General features: G+C 38.8%; 1 long non-coding RNA gene across 1 annotated transcript; it reads right to left on the reverse strand.

Moving 5' to 3' along the window:
• Positions 1-4,277: 4,277 nt before the first annotated feature.
• On the reverse strand, positions 4,278-7,465 carry LOC125246392. Its single transcript, XR_007179838.1, has 3 exons — positions 5,630-7,465; positions 5,112-5,199; positions 4,278-4,998 (listed from the first exon to the last, which is right to left on the reverse strand). It is a non-coding gene; the product is annotated as an uncharacterized LOC125246392 (long non-coding RNA).
• Between the last annotated feature and the right edge of the window lie 7,757 nt (positions 7,466-15,222).

Consider the following 15,222-nt stretch of genomic DNA (forward strand, 5'->3'; position numbering starts at 1 on the left):
TGAAAAGATGGTGATAAGGTCACAACAAGACCAAGAAGCACTGAACATGCTGGAGACACAGACAGTGCGAGTGGAAGTAGATGGAGTTGAACGTTACGCCACCCCGCTTTTGAGAGTTAAAACCATGCCTTTGTTACATGCTCCAAAGGATGCTGTGATGTGTCACCTCCATAACACTGAACGTCGGCTAGCCAAGGACCTGGAACTAGCTAACAGGTACCAAGAAGAGATTGAAAAACTGGAGAAAGCAGGTTATGCCACTAAAATACCATCTCAAGAAGCAGGTTTGTCTACAGAGTCATGGTATCTGCCCCACCATATTGTGACACACAATGGAAAACACAGAGTGGTGTTCAATTGCTCATACACCTACAATGGGGAAAACCTAAACAAGCAGCTGTTACCTGGACCTACACTGGGACCCTCTCTCCTTGGAGTGTTAATCCGCTTTAGAGAACATCGAGTAGCCATCAGTGGAGACATAAAAGGGATGTTCCATCAGGTCCGCCTGCTCCCTAAAGACAGACCCCTTCTAAGGTTCTTGTGGCGGGACCTAAATCCTAGAAACCCACCTGATGTTTACGAGTGACAGGTCCTTCCATTCGGCACGACCTGTAGCCCCTGTTGTGCAACATTTGCATTACAGCGACATGTTTTCACCCATTGTCAGCAGGGTGATAAGTTACGACAGTCAGTTGAACGCTGCTTTTATGTCGACAACTGTTTACAGAGCACTGCCTCCTCAGTTGAAGCCCGTGAGCTAATTGATGGATTAAGGTCCCTACTGGCTTCAGGTGGGTTTGAAATCCGTCAGTGGGCAAGCAATGAGACCTCAGTGATTGGCCATCTTCCCAAAGAGGCTAGATCGGAGAACACCGAGTTGTGGATTTCCCGCAGTCAGTCAGACCCTCAAGAAATGACATTGGGATTAAATTGGCATTGCGTACCAGACACCCTCCATTACCGCCATCGACTGCTATCCTACCACGAGGTAACAATGCGAAACATCTACCGGATCCTTGCCAGCCAGTATGACCCTTTGGGTTACATAATACCTTTCACAACCAGGGCTAAAATCCTAGTAAGACAACTGTGGGTGAAGGAACGGGAATGGGATGACCCCCTTCTTCCTTCTGAACTGCTGACGGCCTGGCAAACATGGGAAGCGGAATTGGAACATCTACCCCTGATCACCATACCCCGATGTTATGTGTCAGCAAAATTAGATGTCCCAGAGGTGGAGCAAGAACTTCACATATTCTGTGATGCCTCTGAGGCAGCCTATGGGTCAGTTGCATACCTCCATACTGAACACCAAGGTCAAGTTGAGCTTTCATTCATCCATGCCAGGTCTAGAGTATCTCCAAAAAGGCAACAATCAATGCCTAGGCTTGAACTCTGCGCTGCTCTCACTGGAGCACAGTTAGCCAAGCTACTCCATAATGAGCTCTCACTGGAGATCAGAAACACATTCTTGTGGAGTGACTCAACAACAGTACTCACCTGGCTGAAATCAGAGTCCTGTAGATTCAAAGTTTTTGTAGGCACCAGAGTAACTCAGATACAAGAACTTACTGAAGGTCATTACTGGCGCTATGTAGATTCAGAAAACAACGCTGCAGATGACATCACACATGGCAAAACCCTGCTTGAATTATCCCAACCCAACCGTTGGTGTAAGGGACCAGACTTCCTCTACCTACCACCTGAATCATGGCCAGAGAGTCCTGCCATTGTACTGAATGAGGACCCAACTGAGCTTCGTAAAGCAAAGTTTTGTGGCCACACTTTGACTGATCCTGGATCGCCAATGCCAGACGCTACCCAGTTCTCAACCTTTGAGGAACTTTTGGAAGCTACTTGTAGATCCATGCATGGGGCGGCGGGAGAAACAGGTGACCCAGGAGCACTGGAGTACCAGCAGGCAGAAACAAGTCTATTGAGGCAAGCCCAATTAGATAGTTTCCCCACAGAATATCAGGCTCTTACAACTGGTAAGCCGATACCTTCATCCAGTCGTTTGCTCACATTGTCACCAGAAATGGATGAAACGACTGCACTCATCCGTGTAGGAGGACGACTACGCCAAGCGTCCCACTTGAGTTACAGTACTGCACATCCCATAGTTTTGGACCCAAAACACCCTATTACCTGCCTCCTCATAAAGCAATACGATACCAAACTCTGCCATCCTGGGCCAGAAAGGGTCTTTGCAGAAATTCGAAGATATTATTGGATCCTCAGAGGGAGAGAAGCAATACAGTGCCATCAACATTCCTGTGTCAAATGCCAAAGGTGGAGAGCAAAACCTAACATTCCAAAAATGGCAGAACTTCCCCCCGCCAGACTTCCCCTAATGAAAGGTCCACAGGGGTAGATTGTTTTGGCCCATTCCTGGTAAAACGAGGAAGAAGCAATGAAAAGAGGTGGGGAATAATTTTTAAGTGCATGACTACCCGCTGTGTCCACTTAGATCTACTGAGTAACATGGATACAGACTCCTTTCTGATGGCTCTTAGGCGCATGGTTGCTCGACGTGGAACTCCTTCCGAAATCCTAGCTGATCAGGGCACCAATTTCCGAGGGGGTGATAAAGAACTACAGACAGCTTTCACTTCCATGAGTCCACATCTTCAAACCCAATTAGCAAAACAGAAGATACAGTTCAATTACAACCCCCCAAATGCCCCACATTTCGGTGGTATGTGGGAGCGTGAAATCCGCTCAGTTAAAACTGCCCTGCATACCATAGTAGGATCTCAGACCCTGACAGAGGAAGTCCTCAGAACACTCCTTATAGAAGTTGAGGCTATACTTAATGCAAAACCACTGGGGTATGTCTCTTCTGATGTAGCGGATCTAGATCCGGTTACCCCAAACTACCTGCTGATGGGGCGGCCAGATGCATCACTACCGCAAGTGATTTACCCAGAATCCGAAATTCTTAGTCGGAAAAGATGGCGGCACTCACAAGTATTGGCAGATCAGTTTTGGACAAGTTTTATTAAGAATTACTTGCCAACCCTGCAACCACGTCAAAAATGGATGAGTGACACCAGCAACCTCACACCTGGGACTGTTGTGATGATAATTGACCACCAACTTTCCAGAGCACTTTGGCCCATCGGCAAAGTAGTAACCATATACACTGGATCAGATGGGCGTGTCCGTTCTGCAGAGATTGAAGTGAAGAACAAGCACTACCATCGACCAGTGTCTCGTCTCATCACACTACCCGCCATCCCAGATTATGACCATGCAGGATAAAAGGAGGATAAAAAGTACATTTGCATAGCAAATGTAGGGGCGGCTGTAGAAGAGGAAAGTCAACTGCGCCATCTCCTGGACACTTTTAGGCATTCAGGTTAACAAGCATCCAGGCCACCATAGTTATCATGCACTGATCACGCGAAGGAACAGCCAATCAAACCACCGCATTGTAGGGTGACTGTTCAAATAGAACCGTTAGTTTCGTTTTTGCTCAGTCAAAAAGAGATGGTTTGTGTGTTATTTTTCTGCTGATTCCTGTCGAAGTTGTGTGCGTTAATGACCAAAAGTAAGTGTTTATGCATCTTGTATAGTGTTGTTAATGTTGATTAAGATTATTTGTCGAGTTGTTTATAAAAGTAGACAGATACGTGGAAGACCCGCAGTCTGCATTAGCGATCGTTTATGTAAACATTAAGCACTCTAAACCAAATATGTGTATGTATAAAGATAATAATTCAAGTCATTAATGCGATTGTGAGATATTTCCGCCTAATTTAAAAAGTAGTTAATTCAGAAGTGTGGTTAATTTGTCAAACTTATACTTAATGTATACATACTTTCATTTATATGCTGTTCAGTTTCGAAAGCTTATATGCTTAAGGATGCACATTACATATGTATATATATTGCATTACAGTACTGCTTACAGTTTACATCTAATGATGTTATCTGATAGTTACACGTGATAATCTTATCCTGTTTGTTCCAAATCACTTAATTTATGTAATTTTATTTTTCCTTTCCTTTGTTTAGACCACACTTACAACTATACACAACCATGCTCAAGATTGTATACCAATGTAACCTGTGAACTTGAAGAACATTAAAGTAACCTAACTGGACTTCCTGTCTCCGTGTCCTTACCGATACTCCATGGCGATGACCAAGTTAACCTAAGAACTAGCACACCTTCCCTACAGGTAGTATGTATATATATATATATATATATATATATATATATATAACAAATAAACTGTTAAGCACACCACAGAAAGCCGCAAATTTATAGCTGTTAATTTGTTTATTTTCAGACAGATTAACTTAAATACTGAGATACTTCTTTAAAGTACTTTGTTGTGTGCTGTATCAGCATCAGCACTACTTCATAGCAAAAATAAGGTGAAAAACAGTCAATAAATAATAAAAAACAATACATAATGTATAAAACCATAAAAAAAACATAAAATAATAATAAATCAATCATTTTTGGAAAGTGATTTGGCAAGGACTTCCATTAAACTGAGGAACCTCTCCTCTCTTGCTGCAACTTCTCTCCTCATCTCTGCATCCCTCCGTCTCATTTCTTCATCCCTCATCTCCTCTCTCCTCAGCATTCTCACCCTGAACTCGTCCTCTCTCCTCCTGGCTTCTTCCTCTCTCTGTTTTGTCTCTTCATATCGTCTTGTCTCTCTCTCTTCCAACTCTCTTGTTCTTCTTTCCTCTCTCTGCTGGGCTTCTTCCTCTCTCTTTGCCTCTCTTTCTTCCATCTCCTTTAGGTATGTCAAAAGGTCCCCTTCGCTTCTTCTCTTCCTGTTTGTTGGTGCCAAATCAGATGGGCCAGCAACAGGGGATGAGGAACTATTGACAATATCCTTGCTGGATGAGCAGTGGTGGGGTGATTGACGGCTTACACCCTAATGCAGCATCCATCACCCCATACCACTTCCAGGAGGCTGCTGTAGATTCCCCACCCTCTGTGCTGACCCCTGTCTGTGGACACTTAAGGTCCTGTAACAATCAAGTAACAAGCAAACAACAAGCAAAATAAATAAATGAATAGCATGAAAATAAAGTCGTTCACAAATACAAGCAAACAAACAAACAAACAAAAAAAAACTTACTTTGTACTTCTGCTTAAGGTTCTCCCATTTCTTTTTTACCCATGCAGCAGACACTTTTCCCTGCAGATTGCTCTGCTCTATAAAAGTTCTTAAGGACAGACAAAAGAGATAAATTAGGGCTGCACAATATAAAAAAAAAACGGACATTGCGATGATTTTTTTTTTTTTGCGCGATGTGTTAGGCCTATACGTTATGAAAAAAAAAAGGATTTTTTTTACCAGATGACTTGAATGGCTATAATTATTCTACAATGATTGGTTTGATTTTCCCCAGGTTTTTGTTTGAGAAGCAATGCTAGTCTCTCTGCTACATTTGAGTTTAATGTATAGGCCTACTTTCTTTGCCGTGCGCAAACAAACAAACTCACTGACGCGGAAAGTTTTATTTATTGAATTACATCACAGCCTTTGCAATTTGACTATTGCATTAAGCAATGTCGATTCTAATTATATATCCTGCCTATCCTAACCATAGATCCACATAAAATGCAACATATCAATCTAAGGTCATTACTCACTCGAATCCTTTTATAGCAGCGTTTCTCTTGCCCGTGAAAACAGCATCATTGGTAGTTCGCCAAGTAATTAGATGTTCAGTGTGTTCATCTGACCCTACAAAATATAAGACGTATTTTAATTAGGCCTAATATTAGCACAACAGTGACAAATGACAATAAATTAGGCTATCTGCTTTATAAATGTATGCACTTTTACATTTAAACGCTGATGATAACACATTCACATTGTTAACACGTTCGTCCGTCATGTTTGTTCACCTTATGGATCTTAAACTCCTCCCCCAAACGCAAGAGATTATGGGAAACACGAGCCGATAAAGTGTGCATGGATCAACACTTCGAAAATCTACCGGAAATAGTACATCATCCGGGGAATTTTGGCATACGCTTTTCAACATACTATGCTTTGGGACACACTTTTTGTAATCTCACATACTATTTAGGATGGATAGTATGGACATTGGGACGCATCGATGGATCCACACCAAGAAAATCTGCAGGAAATAGTACACCATCCGGGGACTCTTGGCATACTCTTTTCAACAAACTACGCTTTGGGACACACTTATTTTAATCTCACATACTATTTATTATGGATAGTATGGACATTGGGACGCAGGCATAGTCCTACATTTGTCTTGACTTGCTATCGCGTGCTTCATTTCATTCATATAATTTACACTAATTAATTTATCATATCGTACAATGTTTTAAACATTTAAGTAGACATTGAATAGTAGAAAGTGTGTATGATGATGTACTGTTTTAGTTGATAGCAGCCTATTACTGACAAAGCTGATTTCTGAGAGACGCAAGAGAAACGCGGCTATTTGATTTACGAACGCGCTGCTCATTTCATACTTTTTGCCCATTTGTGTTTCATCTATCATCTCGCAAGGTTTAAATCATTTAAATACATATCGAATAGTAGAAAATGTTTATGATGCAGTATTTTATTGATGTATTAGACTAATTTTTTTGCAAAGCTCTGATTTCTGAGAGACAAACAGCACGGCTATTTGATTTGCGCTGAGCTCAGTTTACACTCATTCACTTCACATGCCTATTGCGTAGTAATTTTACAGATGTATGTAATTTTGTGCTATCCCTCGGCTCACCTGTTAGCCTATTCTTAAAACACAAGGAGTGACTGACTACTTTCCCATACTGGAGTGAGACCATGGATGTCTCTCGAGCTGTCGTGATCTTTCTTAGCACTCTGTGGAGTGACAGATCACGGTACCGCTTCAGTTCACGCAGAGAGCACATGAACCGACCACCTATATGCATTCTGGCTACCCCTAAACTTTGTTCAGTGCGAATGCCGCATGTTCTATATGAGCAGTCATTTACTTCGCCATCACCGGGTGTTGATAGCTTATGCAGGTGAGACCTGAACTGCACAAGTTGTTGTCTGCGTTTAAACTAAACTCATTTCAGCCTTGCCAATTTAAACATCCGAGTGCAAGACGCGAAGGAGAACTTGCGCGCGCGCTTTGAGAAGATTTGTGCACTCATCCGAAGCGCGCACGCGGAAGCGCGTGTACAGCGCGCAAATATAGAGGTCTCTTTCAAGTCTTGTGCTTGAATAGACAAATTCACACAAAATTATGTCAACATGCCCGTCTTAGCGAGTATTCTAGTAAGCATTGTCGGTTATGTCTTAAGTGAACTTATACACTGGAGAAAGAACACATGCGTCTTAAAGAGACAGCAGCCCTTGCATTCCTGCTGTCTGAATGTGTTTTAAATGTTAATCAAACAACAAAAGACAGGGAAATCACTCGTTGCTTATGACTGAATAGTAACTTAATAATTAATAATGATTGAACTATATTTAATTCATACAGTGAAGATTACATGCAATGTTGTTTTACATTTTATTAGCTACTTTATTCAATTTCTGTACCTGAAAACTGGATACATGAAAAACCTGAAAAGCTTTATTTAATTGTATATTTGCTTTACTGTATTTATTTGTGCCGTTTGATTATTTGTTCTTATTTTCTTTGTTTTTATTTGACTGTAATATTTTTTTTTCCTGAACATAGCACATACCGAACCGCACCGAAACCGTGAGTCTAAAACCGTGATATATATATATATATATATATATATATATATATAAATTTTATTGAATCAAATGTGCACCAAAACGGTTCGTTTAAATGCTAAACTTTGCAGTCTCTTGTCGGGCTGCATCCCCCTGGTTTCTGCCCTCAGTGCTGAAGTGCATAAAAAAAAAAACCCAACCCGGGAAGAAGCTCTTTGTAGTCCAAACCGGTCGTTTTTGTAGGCATTAAACTGCCATAACTTTAAAAGAAAGACAATATCTCCGTTTGCATTGAACTTTCAGTGCTGTAACTGCAGATACTGTTTATGCTCAAGCAGCACTAACTAAAGTTAAAAAAGTGAAATTGCTAAAAATAGAAAGATAGAGGCACTATATAGTTTAAATGATTTTATCTTGCATTTTTTAAAAAAATGGGGTATTTAGGGGAAATAAGTGAACGCAGCCTCTTATTTGAGCATGAAGCTGCTTGCTTTATATTTTAATGTAATTGTTTTGGCTACATATTTTAAAATGATATTGCACACCTGTTCCTGTCAGAATAACTTTATTTCTCTTCCTCCTTTTTCTTCTTAACATCTTCCTGCTGTGGTGATGAAATACTGTTCCTGGAAATACTTTCCAACATTTCCGTGATAAATGTATCTTTAAAATAATAATAATAATAAACGTTATTTTATATAGCACCTTTAAAAGTTGCAGCTCAAAGTGCTTCACAGAAACATATAGATAAAATACATCAAAAAAGAAAAAGAGAAGAAAATATACATTAGAGAAAATTTAAGAGAGAAAGATGCATTACAAAAAAAAAATTATATTAATTCACTTGTATGCTAGCCTAAAAAAAAAATAGTTTTAAGTGAAGATTTAAAAACATTGAAAGGGTCAGCAGGTCTGATCTCATTGGGAAGAGCATTCCAGAGTTTGGGAGCAAATGAAGAAAGAGCCCGGTCACCCATAGAAGGAACAATTAAAAAGCCAGAATCAGAAGAACGAAGATTGCATCAACCATATTATCGCCAGGTTTTAAAATGTGTGCAAATGACAGTGAAGCTCAGCACTTCTCATACGGTGCTCTGCAGGATGTAAACAGTGAATATTGTGTTGATCTTCCAATCACATCAGATTCACTCATTTCCATCAGTTGTCCGATCACTTCCTGAAACTCAGATTGTTTGGTGGTGATCATGGATCCACTACCTCTTCTGAAGGCGTTTTTATCAAAATGCATGACAGAGTAATAATCATACGGGGTGACGGACACGATCTCACTGGATTTACTGAAATATCCCTCAAACCCTGAAAAGAAACACTCTTGCAGTTATTAATGTGATTGTTCATATTTCCTGTAAGCGCTCTTTAGTGACATTGACACTCAGTTTGTACAGCAGATTACTACAATATAAATGAATAATGAAATGATGTGTCAACCTTTGATGATGTTTTGATAGTTGATTGTCACATAATCATCTCTGTCATATCACATATCTGTTTCAAAGTTTTTGCATTCCATATAGTAAAAATGATATGGGGAACAAGTTTCTTTCAAACATGACAATGACAGGGACCCTAAATGTTTTCTAAATATACAATATCAAAATCCTCTCAAATTTGAGTCTCCTTTTGTTTAGACAGAAAGCAGCTGTAATACATCTGAGCAGGACTTTATTCCTGCTCATTTAAAATGGCTTTCTCCCCTGACATCAGTATGGCTGAAATAACATGATAACGTTTATTGTTGTAATTAAGACCCCATCAATGAAATTGTTGACCATTTGACCTTTAAGGCTTAACATTGTGAAATTTAAGACATTTTAAGACTAAAAAACTGCAAGAAAACAGACAATGCTTCAGCAAAGGTATTTAACAAAGTTTAATAAACATTGAAAAATGTCTCATATAAATATTTCACATTTAAAATATTTAAATTACTTCAACTATGCAACAGCTCAGTTTTTACCAACAATGTCAAATGTACCATTTCTCATTTAATCTAGTATACACTTTAACCCAGTATATATAGAGCTTTATAGCTGTACAGGTCAATTCAAGTACACAGAATGGATCAAGGTTAAAACATAACCTAATATACACATAACTTTCCCTCGTATGATAATGACGTGACTGGAAATAAGCAAATAGACTACAAAACCCAGACCTATCCTTTTAATAGCGCTGCTGGCTAACATTAGCGTGGTGTCTAACTGAAAATAACTCCTCAGGAACATACATCAAAACACACAAAAAGACTGGAATTCTCTGGAATTCGGGACAAGATCATAAATAAATTAGTCGATCATTAGGTTTCTAATAATCATCGCGTCGTGTGAAATTATTTAGTCTTTTCTTCACCGATTTAGCGTTTTTCTGGGCTCTCTTCCGCTATCGCGGCAACATGACAAAGAACACTGAACCTGACTGGTCCTCGTGTGTGCTGATTGGCTCACGCAGATAGAACCTTAAAGAACCAAGTTAGAATGCGACTTTGTAGATAGAACCTTTTCTAAAAAAAAAAGTACCAAAATGAGGACTGAAATGTTGGTTCAAGTCTTGTTCTTTCTGAATTTTGACAATCCAGAAATGGTTTTGTGTCCATTCTGTTCTCAAGATTGCTCTCACTAATTTCTGTTCATCTGCAGCAGCAAGTTTTTTTTTATGTGAATTCTCTCAGCTTCACCTTTGAAGGGGCTACATGTAAGATTTTTACTTTAATAGAGCATAAAAATACCCTAATATGTTTGCAGATATTTAGAAAACATGCTAAGTTCACCTACTGTGTTTTCCATGTCGGAACGTCTGTTTTTGTTTTGTTCTCTGTGAAACCGTGTGCTGCAGTTTATCCAATAGTATTTCGACATCACAGGTTGCCAGTTGGCGGAAAACACGCGTATTGCAACCATGGAAACCAGCAAACAAACTGGTTCAAAGAATCGCAGATTCTACTTGACCTAAAAAGCCTCTGAATCCATCTAAATATCTCTATGAACAACAGAATATTAAAACACAGATAAATCAACTCATCAGCTTTCATTGAGAATTGCGCTCCCTATTGTTGCTGGCAGCCCACGTCTTTGAATGAGGGGGCGGGCCAAACAATATTTTGAATTTGGACTGCAGTACCTATTTCGACCACTGGGTGTCATTCCCACATAGAGCCCCTTTAACACTTCCTTTTCACTACTGGTAGTGTGTCTTCAAAATGTAAGGCCTTTTGAATGATCTCTTTGGCCAGAAACTTCCACATTAACCAAAACGCAGTCTGCATTTTTGTCAGGTTCTTCCAATATGTATAAATCAAATTTGGTGCATCCTGGAAATTTACAGCTGGCCTTTCCATTCCAGTATGAGCACAGCCTCTTTCTTGACTGAGACTAAAAGACTTTATTATTTGAGAAAGCCAGAACACAGTTGATCATCTGACCATTTTTTCTGACAGTATATCTGTCCAGCCACGCTGCAGGATTCTGTAGCCTCGTCTTTGGGTGGGTTTCATTTTGCCCCTCTCATCGTCTGATAGCTTTATCTGAATTTCAGTGGGGCACTGTTTAGTCTGTACCTCTCTTTCACTCTCATGTTTTTCTTGCTCTTCCAATGCCTCAGTGTTGAAAGACTGATCAGAACTGTCAAAATGAAGTTGTAATGGTCTACTTGTTTTCTTTATGGGACAGTCCGGACACAGCCATGGTGGAATCAGTGCTTGAAATCCAACGCACCTCTGGTGGAACCAAACTTTCACTCTATCACACTGAGCATATAAATAGTGAGACGCTTACAAACACAATATTGCTGTTCATCAGACTCAGATTTTGGGATTGAATGCTCAGCCTAATTAGGAAAAAAAAGGGGGGGGGGGATGCAATCATGAATACATTAATTACATTCAAACACATAATTGGTTTACATTTACATATGTAAGTCATAAATGAAATGTGTTAATTAAACGACAGAAACTACAATAAAAGCAAAACCAAAACCAAAGGATTTTTACAGTTCTTAGCAGTTAAACTGGAAACATCTACCTCTGGAAATGTGGGTAAAATTGCTCATAATGTTCATGGTGACACATGGTCATTTGGGCACAAAGTTGCCTCAAATTGGGCACACTGGACATAAGACACCAATGAAACTTTAACGACCCCAAATGGCTTAATAATGTAATGGATCTTCAAACTGTAGTTTTAGATTGGGTCCATAACTTCAACATGGCACAGTAACCAACAGTTCTTTCAATTCAATACCATTTAATTCACTTTCACTTTTAACTGTACATATTTCAAAGCAGCTTTACAGAAAATGCATGTTTCTATGTTACAAAATCACAATAGTCTTTTACGAGATGATATCAGAAAGAACAGTTGTAAGATAATACAGCTATAGTATGTATTTAAGCAAAAGTAGTGTGCATGCAAAGCAACAGGATAACATGATAATGTTGCAAAATCATCAATGTTTGATGTTCTGGAGTCCTTATTTCAAAGGTGTTGGGTTATCTGAAGTCTTCATAACAGGCTGGATCCAAGCTGGAGCTGGTGTAATGTCTAGTTGCCTTGTGATATTGACATTTATAAAGATTGTTTTAATTAAGTTATTCAATTGATTCATTAATGCGTTCAAAGGATGATGTGCAATAATGTAATTACATTTTATATACCTTTGTAATTTTACAGCCATTTTCTCTTATATTTCAGTGTCATTTACATTTCAAAATAGTGTATTATTCTTTTCTGAAAATAGACACAATACTAATAGCAATAGAGCCCCTGTTTTTCGTGGAAAAAAGCACGTCCATTAAGCTGAAATGTTCAATAATTGAAAATTAGTCTATACCGTAAGTTATGTGCCTTTTATATTTTTCAGTCTATTTTCATACTATCTCTGTATTTGAAAAATATATTTAGATACCACTTGTAGTACACTACGGGTTCAAATGTACTATAAGCAAAACTATAAATTTGAAGTGTTGCTGTTTGCCTTTATTGATCCTTTTTTGCATTAGAGGATTTTTACCCATTCAAATATTCAATAAAGAATCCATGTTTCTTGATCTTTTTGTGAGAAATCAAACCAATGTCTGTCCTTTTGTCTTTTACTGTGTAGTTAATCCCGGGTGGCGTAGTTTCTTTGACCCTTTAAACATCACACTACCACACTTAGATTAAACACCAGTAAAAAAAAAAAAAATCCATTTGACACTAAACTGAAACCTTTGTTTCTTTTGTCCTATTACTACTTGCATGAAAAGGTTTTGGTTGAAATTTAGGGAAAGCAGTATCAAAAGATACTAGTGATAGTAATGATATTTAGTAAAACATACTTTTGTAAGACAGAAATAAAGTCTGGTATGTAGAAAGTGAATATGGTAATGCTCTTTTTGGAGCTGATTAATTATCCTCTGCTGATATTGTGTCAGATAAAGGATATAATATGTGTGCTGTTGGAGGAACTAGCTCCAGTGTCAGGGTCAGGATCTTATAGGTGTTTGTTTTAAGCCCTTTCATAAAAAGACTCCCATTTACTGGAACAGGAAAGTGAAAGTGAAAGTGAAAGGCCTGTTACTTAATCAGTTCTTATAAAGCCTTGTATTTACAGGAAAAGAAAAGTGAAAGCGAAACAATCTAAGATATAATATATTGATATTAATTCTTTCCATGCCATTGGCAAGAAGAAAACACAACCCTGCCTCTTTTTGTTTTCACTTTAAAAACATGAACCATATTAACATGTGGGTCAGGCACTATGTGCATATACTCTGATTTCCTTAGCTGTATGTATATGTTTCTATCATAAAATTGAAATAAAACACAATCTTGTCTCATTTTGTTAAATGTCAGTTTTAATGAACAATAGAATCTATAATAAAAGTATAATTATAAAGTCTAAAAAGCTTTTACTTTTACAAAAGGAAATAAAGACAAGCAAACACTTCAGTCAAATGCACACAGTCTGCACCCTACAATTGTATATATAAATATATAAAGTTGTGAAACTTCACTTTGCCCTCAGCTAAAACTATATGCCCAGGAGCAAATTCTAGATCAATGAGACCAAAGATTGCCCATAAGATATACACAAGACGAATTATATCTCAAGTTTAACCACTAAAGACATCAGACACAGCCACTGACATCAGAGCCAGTGGCAAACGGTAGAAGGACTAGCCGAGGTAAGGCTGTTCTCGGCTGGGTACATGAGCACTGAGCACCCAGTGATTGCCTGGATCTCACAACTCCGAAAACATCAGAACACCTTTTAGATTTGAGCTTTAAACGACTACATTCTCACTTGAAAAATGCTTAAAACTAAAGTTTGTGACACAATAAGAGTAGTATTTTTAAAACTGCAGGTTTTCCACTATTGATGCTTGCTGGTTGATGCAAGATGCATTCTGGGATACCTGGCTGTCTTAAGTCCACACAAGTCACTTCCTAATGCATCGTCGATAAAAGGGGCAGATCAAGAACACATTCGTTACACTGTCACCGTCATGTTCTGTTTGTTTTGTTTTTCATTCATCACACGTGTTCCTTTGTTCTAAGTTCCCTCCACTCATCAGTCACCACTAACAGGACACTAACTCACCATCATTAGTTCATCTTCTGCTCTGTGTATATCAGTTCAGTTTTCAGTTCAGTTTCCGCTCTCATACGTCTCATGTGTGTGTTGCTACCTGTTCCTGAATTATTGTCATTAAACTTTAAATATTGGAATTACCTTTCATCTTCTTCATCTGTTTGCCAGCAACCACACGTTACAACATCTGGAGATTTTAACTGTACTTAGCTAAATGTGAAATTTGAAGTTGAACAGTTCTTGGGCAGCAACTGATAACATTATTAGATAGAACTGTTAAATAAATAAAGTAAATGGTATATGTGTAACGGAGGCCAGCTAGTAAGAGCTGTGCTAAACCTTACTCCCCTGATCTCAAGAGGCAGGCTAGCGACTGATGATAGAAGCTGTTGCCTTGTTAGATCGTCCGACTCCCACGCCAAAGTCCTGGGTTTGAGGCTCGCACAGAGTGGCGTGAGGAGGACCTGAGGTGAGGGGTTACAAATGAAAAAGTATTATAGCATTTGCCGTGTGTGGCCCAACATCACCAGCTGAGCAGAAATACATTATCATGTTTCACTTGGTCCCTTCAAAATCATGTTGGATTTTCTCCTTAGCATTAAGATGCCTGGGAATTGCGGACTTCGGCATTTGTCCATCTATCGCTGTCTTTCATGTTTGTAGAGTTAGTTTGTGGAGTAAATATATAGGCTTTAAACTGTATGTTGACATGGCTTTTTTACAATAGGGGATGCTGGTGTTTTCACGTACATTCGGCCAATCATCACTTACATCACTGGTAGTTCCTATTGTGCTGGGTTATACCTGACTTTGAAGTAGGAGCTAATTTAGTCCCCCAAAAGGAGTTCCTGGAAGTAAAATCATTCTCCGTTCCTGTGATGTGAACATGCAAAAAAAATGGAAACTTCCAGCAATAATTATAGGAACTATGGAAACATTCCTCCGGGGCAAA

The sequence above is a fragment of the Megalobrama amblycephala genome, linkage group LG14, assembly GCF_018812025.1.
Source record: "Megalobrama amblycephala isolate DHTTF-2021 linkage group LG14, ASM1881202v1, whole genome shotgun sequence".
Lineage (NCBI taxonomy): Eukaryota > Metazoa > Chordata > Actinopteri > Cypriniformes > Xenocyprididae > Megalobrama > Megalobrama amblycephala.